Source organism: Eulemur rufifrons, chromosome 19, assembly GCF_041146395.1.
Source record: "Eulemur rufifrons isolate Redbay chromosome 19, OSU_ERuf_1, whole genome shotgun sequence".
In the NCBI taxonomy this organism is placed as follows: Eukaryota; Metazoa; Chordata; class Mammalia; order Primates; family Lemuridae; genus Eulemur; species Eulemur rufifrons.
This window is the reverse complement of record NC_091001.1, coordinates 68,219,770-68,233,663: the sequence shown is the minus strand read 5'-3', so window position 1 is coordinate 68,233,663 and position 13,894 is coordinate 68,219,770. Positions and strand designations below refer to the sequence as shown.

The 13,894-nt window shown below is 43.6% G+C and overlaps 1 non-coding gene across 1 annotated transcript; it reads right to left on the bottom strand.

Annotated features, from left to right (window-relative positions):
• Positions 1 to 670: 670 nt before the first annotated feature.
• LOC138400389 (U6 spliceosomal RNA) lies at positions 671 to 778 on the bottom strand. Its single transcript, XR_011236283.1, has one exon. It is a non-coding gene; the product is annotated as a U6 spliceosomal RNA (small nuclear RNA).
• Positions 779 to 13,894: the final 13,116 nt, after the last annotated feature.

Genomic DNA, 13,894 nt, shown 5'->3' with positions numbered 1-13,894 from the left:
TAGTCTCTAACACTTGCCATGGTAAGAGTTCAAATGGAAGACTATAAAATATGTGTCTAAATATTTAAAAGTTATGATCAAGCCAACAAATTGATAAAATGTGTTCCATCTTTCTACCCTGATAACAATCTGGAAAGCTGGGTTCAGATTTAGAATTCTCAGACTCCTTAGACTTCTCTGCCAGCAGTAGTAGCACAGGAGCTTCCTGCACAGGTATATGGACACCTCAGTCTGCATCTCTAAGCTCTGTACAGCTGCCCCTTGCACACACCAGGAGCACAGTCTGCCCTCAAGAATACCAACACCAGGAACATGCTGAAGGAGGGCTGGAGCTCTTTGGGGGTCTCAGGGTCCCAGAATGTGATCTTGAAGGACAGCATGGGCTCCAGAGGGGGAAGAGGGCGTGTTCTCTTGGCCCCAAGGATTCGTCGCCCCTGGAGAGGGGCATGGCAGAAGCAGGGCCCTCTGAAGTGCAGGGGTCAGGGCAGCACTGCTTGCTGGGTCAGCAGCCAGCGGGCCAGCCCGAGAATGAGGGAAAGGAAAGTCAGGAAAGCAGGAATGGGCAAGGAGGTGAGTGACAGTGAAAAGACACCAAAAACAAACCTGTTCAATATTTAACCTTGCTGTCCTTGGGTGTATTTTATTTATGTATGTATCGTAATGTATTTTTTAAAATATGGACTGCTTCACAAATTCGCATGCTATCCCTGTGTGGGGACCATGCTAATCTTCTCTGTATTGTTCCAATTTTAGTATATGTGCTGGCCGAAGTGAGCACATGATGTATGTATTTTTAATTGAACCATTAATCCTACTCCTCAGTTCACGACACATTGTCATCATCATTATTATATCATTGGGTAGTAAGAGGCCACTCTTGTTTTATTCATGCATTTATTTCTTTTTGTTTTCATTCCCCACTGCCCACCCCACATCCCCATTGGCAACAATTGTAGTACAGTTAAGGGTATTTTGTATGCAGCTCAGACCGTCCTGGTTCCTCTTTCTTCATCTCTGGGTGCAGTAGCCCTGTCTAACCCAAAGACTGTTCCTCTGCATAGACCTGTTATGTCTCTTTGAAGAGGTGATGCATCCTCCATGTCCAGGATGGGATCTAGGGGGCTCCTTCCTAGGCCTCACAGGAAGACTAGTAATGTGTTAAAACAACTACAGGGCCCTGCTAACCCTTGAATGGACTTTTGCAAAGATCACCCCACCTTGGAAACCATACAAACTAAGTGCCAAAATCTCATTAGGAGTCATTTTTATCTATAAATAAGTCCCTGCCATATTTTATTGTTATTATGTTGTTTTGAAGCCAATATCATTCCAGCGTCATATTTTTATCTGCTAAATAAGAGTATGGCATAAATGTTATATAGTAGATAAAGTCATGTATCTGTACTAATTTTTTCTCAGACAACAGTCTAAGTTTTTGGCTACCATATGTATAGTATTTTGATCATCATACTTTCATATTACAGTTATCTCTTCTAATCATTTCCTGGTAATAAATAATTATATTTGTCATTTCAATTACATTTGAATACCAGAAACATGGGTAGATTTTCATTAACTTAAAATTGTTGATTAGTCAACTCTTAATTATAGCATCCAAAGTACAGACATTTAAAATTTGGCCATTTGATAAGATTGTACGTGTGTGTGTATATGTGAGTGTGTTTAAAAAATTACCTAACTAAATTATCCTGAGGCCAATTTAAAATAAACATTTAGCATCAATCCTGATTTTTCCCTTCAATAACAGATTTAAATCTTAATATAAAGTAAGTGTGCTTTGTGCCTTGCAGTAATACCAATTGTTTTCTTATGGAATGTGATTAACATTGCAGGAAAACAAATATATTAAGAAGGAAAATAAATACTATGAGATCCTTAGAAAAATTGCCAAATACTTTCTTCCAATTCCACTTATTTTGGTTTTCCAAATGTGGGAATAGGATAAATGGTTCTGGAAATTGTAAGAGTGTAGTATTGGCAGGGGGAAGCTTATCATTAAGAAGTCTCTGGTGGTGATATTTTAATGGTATCATAGTTGGAAGTTATTTAATTGAAAAAAGTAAGGTATTATAAAGAAGAGTTAAATCCATGATTATAAAAATTGTGTCTGAAGATCTGCTTTTAGAAAATACAGGCTCTGAGAATAGTAATGGAGAGACACCACCGATGGGTCCAGAGAGAGTCTCCCACCCTGAGAATCAGAGTTGCTTTTATAATACCTTTGTCCCCTCGCCATTAATCCAAAGTGTGGGTTCCTAGGGAACTACGGGGCTGTCACTGTCTAAGGGAAGGTTTAGACATTTTATCAGATTAGGAATTAAATACTTGGTCAATTGGTGCCAAAATAATCAGAGACTGCCAAAAAACAGGCAAACTTTCAAAGTGAAGAAGCGCCTTTGTTGCATCTGCTGTAAGTGGGGTTGGAGCTATTTCTGAACCTGCAGCCAGGAGCCCTCCGCTTTGCAGGTGACTGTGTGACCTACTGGCCTTTATCCCCTCTTCTGTGTACCAGAATCTTTCCCATCCAGGGCTGCTGTTGGTTCATGCTGCATCTGTGTGCAAATTAGGGAAAGGAGGTCCAGGCAGACCGCCAGAGCCCTGCACCCGCCACCTGGCCAGGAGCTGGGCTGCTTGTCCCACCACAGCCTGCACAGCATGGGCAGCTGTCCTCCCACCAGTTCTCAAACAAGCGGTAGCCTCCCTCACCCTTTAAACACCCTCCCCTTGGACACCACATCTCCCTCTGGTGATGGCTCTAAAGCTCAGTTCCCCTTTCCACCCTTTAATAAGGTCACCAGTGGTTCCATGAGGCTAAATCCAAGGAACTGTTTTTGTTCCTCATATTACCGGCCCACTCAGGAAACTTTGACCCCGCTGATCACTCTCTCCTTAAAATGCTCTTCCCCCGGACTCTGTGAACCACATGCTCCTGGGATTTGTGCTCGTTCTCTCCGGCCTCTCCCCTCAGTTTCTTTGGGTGGGGCTGCCTCCTTGAAACCACGTTTAAATGTGAGCTTTGCTCAAGCCTTAGTCCTGACCTTCTCTCTTCCCATTCTCAACTCTTTCACTGACCTCAATCCTATTCCCACAGCCAGGGAAAACCTTATTTCTCCATCCTCACATCCACCCCAGAGGGGACGGTACTGGAGCCCGGCCGCCAGCTCTTTCCACAACTCACCGCTCTTCTCCAAAGATCAGCAAATGAGCTGACTGGGGAGGCTGGGAAAGGCTGCACAAGCTCCGGAGAGCCAGACCACAAGGCTAGGTCTGGCCATCTCACCAGAGCCGCCTCTGCCTCTGCCCAGGGGATGCCCCCAACTGGGCTGGGGAGATTCAATCCAGGTGGAAGGTATTAGGAAGCCCCGTGATGGCTGTAGAGTCCCAGCTGCATTTTCCAATTCAACTTTATCAGCAATCAAGTTGACATATTGATTTCTAGTGGTGTCCTGGTTCAAATTCTCAGTTCTAACTCAGCGGAGGATGGATAATGTGTACCTCTACCACCAGCCCCAACCCCACACATGGCCTGCAAACCAGGAAAGCTTAAGGAACAAGCACGAGGACAGGGCTTGGGAAACTTAAGATACACCCAGAGAGAAGAATGTTTCAGAGGTGGCTGGGACAGGAGGTGTTTGTACAGGTGTTAGTAAGCACAGAGCTTCTAGTTCCTTGACTAGGAGTTAGGACACAGCAATTTAATGAGACTGGTGTCACAGGGCCTCAGCAAACCCAGGCCTTTGTAACCTCAGTATATACAGGCTGCGCAGATTTTTGTAACTGACAGATCTAAGCAGGTGCATCCAACATAGAGATTAGATGAGTCGCTCGGTCACTTAAAACATGCAGAGCTTCAGTGAATAAATTCTTTAGGTATCAGTAGTTGGGATAATTTTTTGCTGTTCCGACCATGTTTCTCAGGCAGAAACAATCCAAAGGAAGCTAAGCTCTACGTGGGTTAGAGCTGCAGTTCTCACACTCTAACATGCATAACAGTCACCTAGTAAGCTTATTAAAGTACAGTTTCCTGGGCTTCTGCCCACTGATTCAGTAGGTCTGGGGCAAGGCTTATGAATTTGCATTTCTGACAGGTTCCCAGGTGATGCTACCAGTCCGAGGACCACTTGAGAACCACTGGGTTAGAGTATTTTTAGCATGTGCAGTTCTAGTGTTAGGTGCATTAAATCAACTGCCTCAGATTCTCTTCCTCTTTATGTTATTTTGAACTGGATCTAGTTTTAGGGCCAAGGAGAGAACTGTGATTGAATTAACCTTCTGATTCTGTGTGACTTACCTACAGCCTCCTAGAATCATCATCAAACCTCACCACGTGGGTCAAAGTCCTCTCTAGCTTTGTTACTTGAGCCTGGCCATGGCTTTGATCAGACTCAGATTTGGAGGTTCGGCCATGGAGGGTGCTGGCTTTTTATCAATGAACAGATAGAGGAATAGGGGCCCGTATGTTATAGATGGCAGGCCATCTTCTGGGGCATTAATGAAAATATTAGTAAAACCAAAAACTAAGAAGGAATAGTAAAAGGCCTGTGCCAGAAACATACTTTCTAGGAATTAAGAAGGAGCTGGATTAGTTTAGAAACTTCCATCTTAAAGTCAGAATGAAAGCAGTTGGAGAGAGAAAGATAAATAAAGGAGCCAGGCTGATGACTGGGGAGAGGGGCAGCAGGGGAAGCCTGGGGCTTGGCCTCAGACCCTCCCTGTTTGTCTGCAGCCAGTGTCCCTCCTGCATGGCCAGCACCACCACTGCCATGTAGAGGGAAGGGTTTCTTTAAGAGAAAGGTTCCGACTGTAGAAGCCAGGCTAGCCCAACCTACAAGGTGAAAGGAGATATACTTGGACCTATCTGCTACTCCTGGAAGCTATTAGATACCCCTTTGTTCTGGTTATTACTAGATCAGAAAGGATGACTGGGGTCCAAAGAACTCTAATAAAGGGAGGAGAGATTTCAGAGAACAGACTGGAATAATCTACACACCCTCCCCACCCTCAACCAGGGAGTGCAGTTCCAGGAAACTCTTGAGAAGTGCCCTCTTCAAAGGTCAGATAAAGAGTCAACAATAAGTTCAACTGGGGAATCACCCTTTAAAAACTGCCACAGTTATACCAGGTTGTCATGCAACTGTGGCCAGATTTGAGGAGGGAGGCCTGGGAAGATGAGCATAGGATGCTTCTGGCATTACCAGTGAGTTTGGGGGCAGCTCAGTCATTACAGGTGGGAATGCAGGCATGCACGTACCTTGAGGGAACATACCCAGGAAACTTTTGGAGGGGGACTTTCAGGGAAGGCACAGGAAGATGAAATGAGCTGCAGGTGAAGCAGGCAGGTCAGTGGTAGATAGAGTCCAGGCCCAGGTTAGATATTGGTCCAATAGGACACCACCTCCAGAAAGGATAAAGGACAAGATTTGTTTCAATAATCATATTTTTGGCAGACTGAAAACTTCATAATTTTATATTGCTCACTGCGGTAGACTCCGCAAAATAGAATCTAAGGAGTATATCGAAAAATGAATGTGTGGACTCAAAAGCAAAGAGAAATAAAAAGGAAAACACTAATCAATACAGCAGACAGTGCTAGCTGACATATGATAAGAAGGAAATGATCGATTGAAGAAGCAAGGTAAAATGTTAAAAACTTGGCTGAGTCTTCCTGAAAAGAGAAGTGGAATAACAGAGGCAAATAGATAATCAGAGACATGTTCCACTTCACAGGAAAATACAGGACATAAGGCAAGTTTCGGTTGCCTTTGACCCAGATTGAATACTCAAGGCAGAGAAAGGCAGCACTCTATGGACCACACACAGCAGAGATGTTTGTCTTTGCCTGGCCCCAGGGAAGAGCCTCAGAAACAGACCGTGGACAAACATATATTAATACTAAGAACTTTCTATGCCAGGTACTGTTCTAGGCACTGTGGGAACAGCAAAGAACAAAACAAAGACCTCTGCCCTCTCACAACATATATTCAATGGCAGCTTGAGTTGAGGAATCCACTACAAGTGATTTCCTGGATTAAAGTGAGAAAACTGCTTTAAGAGGCAGGTATCGTTTGGCCTAAGAAAATCCAGACAAGAAGCAATGACTTATAGGGGCTCACAAGATGTGATAAATATTTAGGGATTTTGCAATCCACAATTTTGACAGCTTGAAATTTTCCATGGTGGGAGTATTTACACCAAAGAAATTGGCAAATGCTACAAATCAGGGCTTTCTCCTCCCACTCCCCTGCCCCCTGCCAAGAGAGCCAATTTATCAGCCCACCATTGCTCACAATGCTCACAAGAAGATGTGGGGCTGTGTCCTTGGCTTGACAGGGACAGGGGAAATGGAAATTAAGGGTTTTAAATAAATATACGGAATGGGGAAGAAAGGATTCTCCAGTAACTTCTGAGCATCATTGAAAATTTCTAAATTTTGCAAGAGGCTAGGAAGGTTTCAATTTCCAGACATGATATAGTAAACCTAAGACATAATTAACCACTTGGTGGAAGACTTCTCCCAACACAGTGTTAAGTTCATAGGTCAAGAACTATGGAAGGCCGGGCGTGGTGGCTCACGCTTGTAATCCCAGCACTCTGGGAGGCCGAGGTGGGAGGATCGCTCGAGGTCAGGAGTTCGAGACCAGCCTGAGCAAGAGCAAGACCCCCGTCTCTACTAAAAATAGAAAGAAATTATCTGGACAGCTAAAAATATATATATAGAAAAAAATTAGCCGGGCATGGTGGCACATGCCTGTAGTCCCAGCTACTCGGGAGGCTGAGGCAGAAGGATCACTTGAACCCCGGAGTTTGAGGTTGCTGTGCGCTAGGCTGATGCCACGGCACTCTAGCCTGGGCAACAGAATGAGACTCTATCTCAAAAAAAAAAAAAAAAAAAAAAAAAACTATAGAAAACTGACATAGACTGAGAAGCATTAAGACAAGCCTATTATCTAGAAGATTTTCTTTTTTCTGTTTTTTTCTGTATTCTCTACTTCCCTCCAATAGTGCTGGGCCCCTGCTTGGGTTGTTAGCTGATGCCAGTACTATGTATGTAATCTGGGATTCTGAGGACTTTGTTTTGGGTGAGGAAGTAGACATTTGTATGATTTTTGGCTTTCTATCAATGAACCTCTTTCCCCTCAAGAGTCTTGGTGGGAGGCAGAGTCTGTCTCCTTTTATAGAAGCATGAAATTTCACTTACTTTCCCAGCTTCCCTTGCAACCGTGTGATCAAGATGCAGCCATGTGACCAAGGCTCTGCAAGGGAGAGGCACCCACTGTGGACTTTGAATCAGGAGTCAATGATGCACAGATGCTGCCCAGCAGAGAATTCCCCATGACGGTGGGGCTCAGTTCAGCTGCTGACAACTATGTCTTCACTGGACTAGTTTGTAGGTCACACTGCTCAAAGCCAGGTTTTCTAGTCTTCCCTGTAATTCCTTCAGCTATCCAATGGGCTGTGGATAAATTCCTTCTCTGCTTAAATCAGGCAATGTTGGTTTCTGTGGCTCATCACCTAGAATCTGGACTGATACAACTGGTCTAACTGCTGTAGGGACCAGTGGATTTGCTCATGTTTACTAAGTTTCTTGGGTGTGGGGCTGGTGCTGGGATAATCTTCCATGTCCTGTTAACCCTTTGGACTCTAAAAGTAGAACATACAAGAGACTGGCTGCAGCACTGAGTAAGGGCCCTGGGCTGAGGCTGAACAGGATGAGAGTTTGGCTGCAGGATTTTCTTCCAAGCTGCTGATACCTATTCTGTGAGTTTTGATGCACATGAGCAGACAGTGACAACTCCATCATAACTGCAGCCTGGCTGATGAGGCTTTAATATGAATTCCAATTTCAGAGAGGTTAGAATTTGAAGGGAAAAAATGCACATCTTAGAATCAATGAAATACTATAATGGAAGAAAGTTATTTGGGACATTTTAATTTTACTGGCATTGTATCACAGTCAAGCATCATATTGTCATATGTTTCTATTATTATTTGATCCCATTTCGTATCTTCTGGTGAGCCAATTGGACAATACAGCTGAGGAAATATGAGATTGGGAGATAGGATAGTGATGAGTTTTCACCCGAGAGTGCAGTGGGCACTGATAGTTTAATTAAAGAACAGTTCTGTTCCCATTTCAGAGCTTTCTTGGAGCAAAGGCTAAACTGTCCAGCAGTGGTTGAAGGGGGACTCAAAGGAGCAGTGGATGGTGTAAGGGGTGGAGGTGAGCCTCACAAAGGTGGGAGCAGGGCAGGGATGTTCACTGCCAGGACAGCAGAGTGACCCCTCTTGTCCTCTCTCCACCCCTTACTGCCTGTGCTGGTCATTTTCTAGGGGCCCATTCTCCACCCTTCTCTGCCCTGCTCTGCACCTGGGCAGGCTGACTGCCACAGACAACGTTCCCTGGTCATTACAGTCACCTGGCTTCAGGGGGTTTTGTCAATGGGAAGGAGTCCAGAAGGTGGCAAGGGCACATAGACAGGGTATTTACCTCCCCCCACAGCCCACCCTTACACCTGGCCAGTCAGGGCCACAGTCTTGGCACTGGCTTCCTTCCTCTGCCTGTTCCTGTTGGGCAGCACCTCTTGGCTACAGCTCACTGAGTTCCCGTAACAGCTCCATCCCCTCCTTGGTTCTTACTAGAACGTCCCAGTATCTAGTTCCTGGATGTATCTATGTCCCTTGTTGATATCTTAAGCCTTGTCCACACCTCTGCAAATCATCCCTTTGTTAAACTCTCTTCAATTACTACTTTGAGTGCACCCTCTGTTTCCTGCTGGAACACTCAGTCCTTCCTATAGGGGAGTGACTCACAGATGGTTTGGGTGCCTCTCTCCTCCCTCTCCTCCTCTCCCTTCCTCTGTGGATGGGTGCCGCCTGTAGTCCTCTCTCCTACATGAGGCAATCTTACTGGGCCAGGCTCTGTCCTGCAATAGGGAGGTCTGCAGCTGGGGCCAATAGGTGAAATTCAGGGGGAAGATATTAAAAAGCCCAATTGTGTCTACAGATCAAACCTGCATTCTACAATCCAGTTTAACCAGTAAAAAAGTTGAGATTTTGATCTCCAAGATCCATATTTAGTTCTCAGTTGGTTCTGAACTCAGAAGGTAGGGGGCGTGCTTCATTGGTCCCCTTAAATCCCAACAACCACTGTCACATTTATATCTCCAGTTTCAGACTCATATAGATAGCTGTCTTGTTTCACAGCTGCTCAGATTGAACAACCCCACACCAAACTCATAATCTTTCTCTTTCTACCCCCAAACCTGGGTCTCTTATTTCATTCTGTGGGTCTACTCTCTACTCGTGCTCATTTCAGAAACCTGAAAGTCATCCTTGACACCTTCTTCTTTACCCTTATCTACATGAATTTTTAAATACTATGGATCTTGTCTGTGAACATATCATTCATCCACTCCACCCATGTCTGTTATCCAGGTACACCTTGGTACAAGCCACCATCAGCTCTGGCCCGGACCATAGTAATGATTTCCAGTCATATGATCTCACCTCACTTCTGCCCTGCTCTCTAACCATTTGTCATTGGTGTCCAAAGCCTTTTACATCTTTTAAAATAAAATCTGATCATGATACTCTCCTGCTTAGAAGCTTTTAGAGTTCCCAAGTGTTCTTAGGATAAAGTCCAAACGCTCACCATGACTTAAAAGGCCCTTCAAGATCTGGCCCCTGCCTACTGTTCCTACCTCATCAAGAACTAAATCGTCTTCACACACGCCACTCCAAACACACTGACCTTCTCTGCTCCTTGAAAACGCCTTTCTTCTCTCCACCTCAGACCATTAAACATTCCATTCCAGCTCCATCTGCCCAGAAAGCTCCTTTGGCTCCCGAATTCCCAGCCCAGCCTTTTCATTCCTTGTCCTGGGCCCAGCCCCTGTGCCTGTCTTGTATAACTGTCACAATTATCTGTGTAAGTTGCTCATTTTCTGCCTCCTCCACTAGACCTGAAGCGCTTTCAGAACAGGGACCCTGTCTACCTTGTTCACCTCTCAGTCTCAGGGTCTAGCACACAGCCTGGCACGTGGGGGTTGTTTAATACATATCTGTTGAATGAATGAAAGAATGATCTTGGACTAATCGTTTGCCCACTTTGAACCTCGGTTTACTTGTTAAACAAGAGGAAGTGAGGCTTCTTCCAATGTGAGCATTTTATGATTTTTATGATGCAAAGCACTTCTTCGAACACTAAAATTGCTCAGTTAAAGATAAAGCGATTAAAGAGGAATTTTCTTTCTTTTTTTTTGAGATGAAGTCTCACTCTATCACCTGGGCTAGAGTGCTGTGGCGTCAGCCTAGCTCACAGCAACCTCAAACTCCTGGGCTCACGTGATTCTCTTGCCTCAGCCTCCTGAGTAGCTGGGATTACAGGCGTAAACCACGATGCCTGGCTAATTTTTCTATTTTTAGTAGAGACCGAGTTTTGAGTCTCGCTCTTGCTCAGGCTGGTCTGGAACTCCTGAGCTCAAGCTATCCTCCTGCCTCAGCCTCCCAGAGTGCTAGGATTACAGGCATCAGCCACCACACCCAGCCTAAAGAGGAAATTCTTGAGACAACTCTACTGCTCCCACCATCCACAGTCCACTGGAAAATACCACATATGCAACATCCTTACAGGTCAAAAAGCATCTCTACTTCCGAGAGTCTGCCCTCTCTCTCAAGAAAATTAAACTACAGACTTGGCCATCTGTTTCTAGCTGCTATTCTGATGCACATCAGACACTCCATTAAACCACCAAACTTCCCCCTAGCAAAATGTCCCAGACTCTGATGGTACAATCAGGGAGGGGTCTCAAATTGTGAGCTTTATCAGTTTCTTCTTTTGGTGCTGGTGGGTGTTAGTAGAATCATTATACATTATATCATTATAAAAAGTTGTAAAATGGAAACAAACTAAAACAAAAATTAACCCATTTTCTAGAATCTCAGTGATAGTATGAAGCTTCCAGGAAGTCCAAAATAGCTAGGTAACATTCATTATAGTATAGAATAAATTCTAGCCCCCTTTTTTTCATAGTAAGTAACATATTTTTATAGGAAAGCACCTAATATCTGGGGGCTTTAAGACAACAACAAAAAAAGTGTCCCAGTGTTTATTAACTGCAGGAACCATGAAGGGCGGCATGCTCTTTAGTGTCCCCAGGTTTGCAGGTACTCGCTAGGATGAGAACTAGGCTAAAGCTGGCGGTCATAACAGCATCACTGTTCTCAGAGGTGTATCATGAGGGAGACACCCTTGGCCTGAGGGTCCTCCAGGGCTCTCTGCCCAAGCAGCAATCCCATTGCTGCTGCAGGTTGAATTGTGTTCCCTCATAAAGATATGTTCAAGGCCTGGCATGGTGGCTCATGCCTATAATCCTAGCACTTTGGGAGGCTGAGGTGAGAGGATAGCTTGAGGTCAGGAGTTCAAAACCAGAATGAGCAAGAGTGAGACCCCTTGTCTACCAAAAATAGAAAAAATTAGCTGGGTGTGGTGGCATATGCCTGTAGTCCCAGCTACTCAGGAGGCTGAGGCAGGAGGATCACTTGAGCCCAGAAGTTTGAGGTTGTAGTGAGCTATGATAACACCACTGCACTCTAGCCCTGGGCAACAGAACGAGACCCTATCTCCAAAAAAATAAAATAAAAATAAAAATTAAAAAAAATATATATATATCTTCAAGTCTTAACCCCTAATACTTACGAATGTGTCCTTATTTAGAAATAGGGTCATTGCAGATGTAATTAGTCAAGATGAGGTCATAGTGAATTAGAGTATAACTGGTGTCCTTATAAGAACAGGAGATGAAACACAGACATAGACCCTGAGGCTACTAAAAGCTTAAAGAGAAAAGGAAGTGGAGTGCAGTGGCGTCATCATACCTCACTGCAACCTCAAACTCCTGGACTCAAGCAATCCTTCTCCCTCAGCCTCCTGTGTAGCTGGGACTACAGGCATGTGCCACGTTGCCCAGCTAATTTTTCTATTTTTTGTAGAGATGGTGTCTTGCTTTTGCTCTAACTCTTGACTCAAGCAATCCTCCTGCCTCTGCCCCCGAGAATGCTAGGATTACAGGCATGAGCCACTGAGCCTGGCTCACTGCCTGTTTTTGTATGACCCATGAAATAAGAATTTTTTTTCAGAAGAATATTTGCAATCTATGTGATGATGATAGGTAACACTAACTTTGAACATCAATTGATCGAGATGTTATCCCTTGAAAGAGAATTCCATTCTTCTCGTTATTAGACCTGTATTACAAAAAATTGCACTTAATTATTATTATGTTTTTAATTTCTTCAATGAAAAGTGTGTAGAAATTTGTTCTTTCTTGTTCTATGAGAACCTAAGTAATATCCACAATCACTTGGCCCACAAAGCCTAAAGTATTTTCTGTCTGGCCTGTTACAGAAAAGTTTGCTGAACTCTGCTCTAGAGGAATCTCAGCATCATCTTCTCATTTAGCCAGGGAGTATCTAAGCATCAGTGAAAATATTTTTATTATGATAAAGAGGCTTTTTTAAAATCTGTTTTCATCCTACATAAATTTTTCCTTTGTTATTTCTTTAATAATAAATTTATTGAGATATAATTCACACACCATACAATTCGCCCATTTAAAGTGTTCAATGGTTTTTAGAATATTCAGTTTTGGAAACATTATCACAATCAATTTTAGAACATTTTCAGCACCCCATAAAGAAATCCTGCACTCACTGTATTCCTCAGTAGTCGGTTGCCCCTTGGCCCCTCAGCCCTAGGCAATCACTAATCTACTTTCGGTCTTTATGGATTTGCCTACTTTGGACATCTCATGTACATTTTCCATGTTATTTTTCTGGTTTTTCTTTAGTTGATTTTAATTTTTATTTATATCCTTTCAATCCTTTATTTATTTATTTGATTTTTTTTTTTTTTTTTTTTTTTGAGGCAGAGTCTCACTCTGTTGCCTGGGCTAGAGTGCCATGACATCAGCCTAGCTCACAGCAACCTCAAACTCCTGGGCTCAAGCAATCCTACTGCCTCAGCCTCCCGAGTAGCTGGGACTACAGGCATGCACCCCCATGCCCGGCTAATTTTTTCTATATATTTTTAGTTGTCTGACTAATTTCTTTCTAATTTTAGTAGAGACAGGGTCTCGCTCTTGCTCAGGCTGGTCATGAACTCCTGACCTGGAGTGATCCTCCCGCCTTGGCCTCTCAGAGTGCTAGGATTACAGGCGTGAGCCATTGCGTCTGGTCCCTTTCAATCCTTTAAAGCAAAACCAAGAATTACTTCCAGAAGCACAAGCCTTAGGAAGCTTTGACTTCTCTGATATCCGTCTTTCCCATCTTGAAATTTAGCTCACAGATATGGCCCCAGTGGCTACATTTGCCTTACAGAAATCTTAATGATTGAATATCCTAAGGCACTGGTACCCAGTGCACAGGGGTCCTCAACCTCCCAGCTTGTGGCTTTTTGAGTTGCTGGGTTATGACATGTCAGGAATCAACCCAAATATCTGTTATAGTTTGTTGATAATATGAGTCTCTAAAATGGGGAAAAAAGTGGTAGAAAGAAAATCACTTATACAAATTGCCCTTGAGAAATATGACATAACATTTAAACATTTCATATTAACTATAGTGTCCTTTCAGAATCAAGATTTTTTTTAAGCTTTAGTTGGCCTCACTAATTAATTGTTTGCTTTTATTATTTGTAACAGGTCCTCTGACTGGAAACCACCACTTCACCTTCCTTGTCACAGTAATTAGTTATAATGACATCTAATTGGGCCTATGGGGTCTTTCCTTACTTATTGAAATAGCTGTCCATTTAAATCACCTCACCTATTGTTCTGGTTATCTATTGCTGCATAACAAACCACCCCAAAGCTTA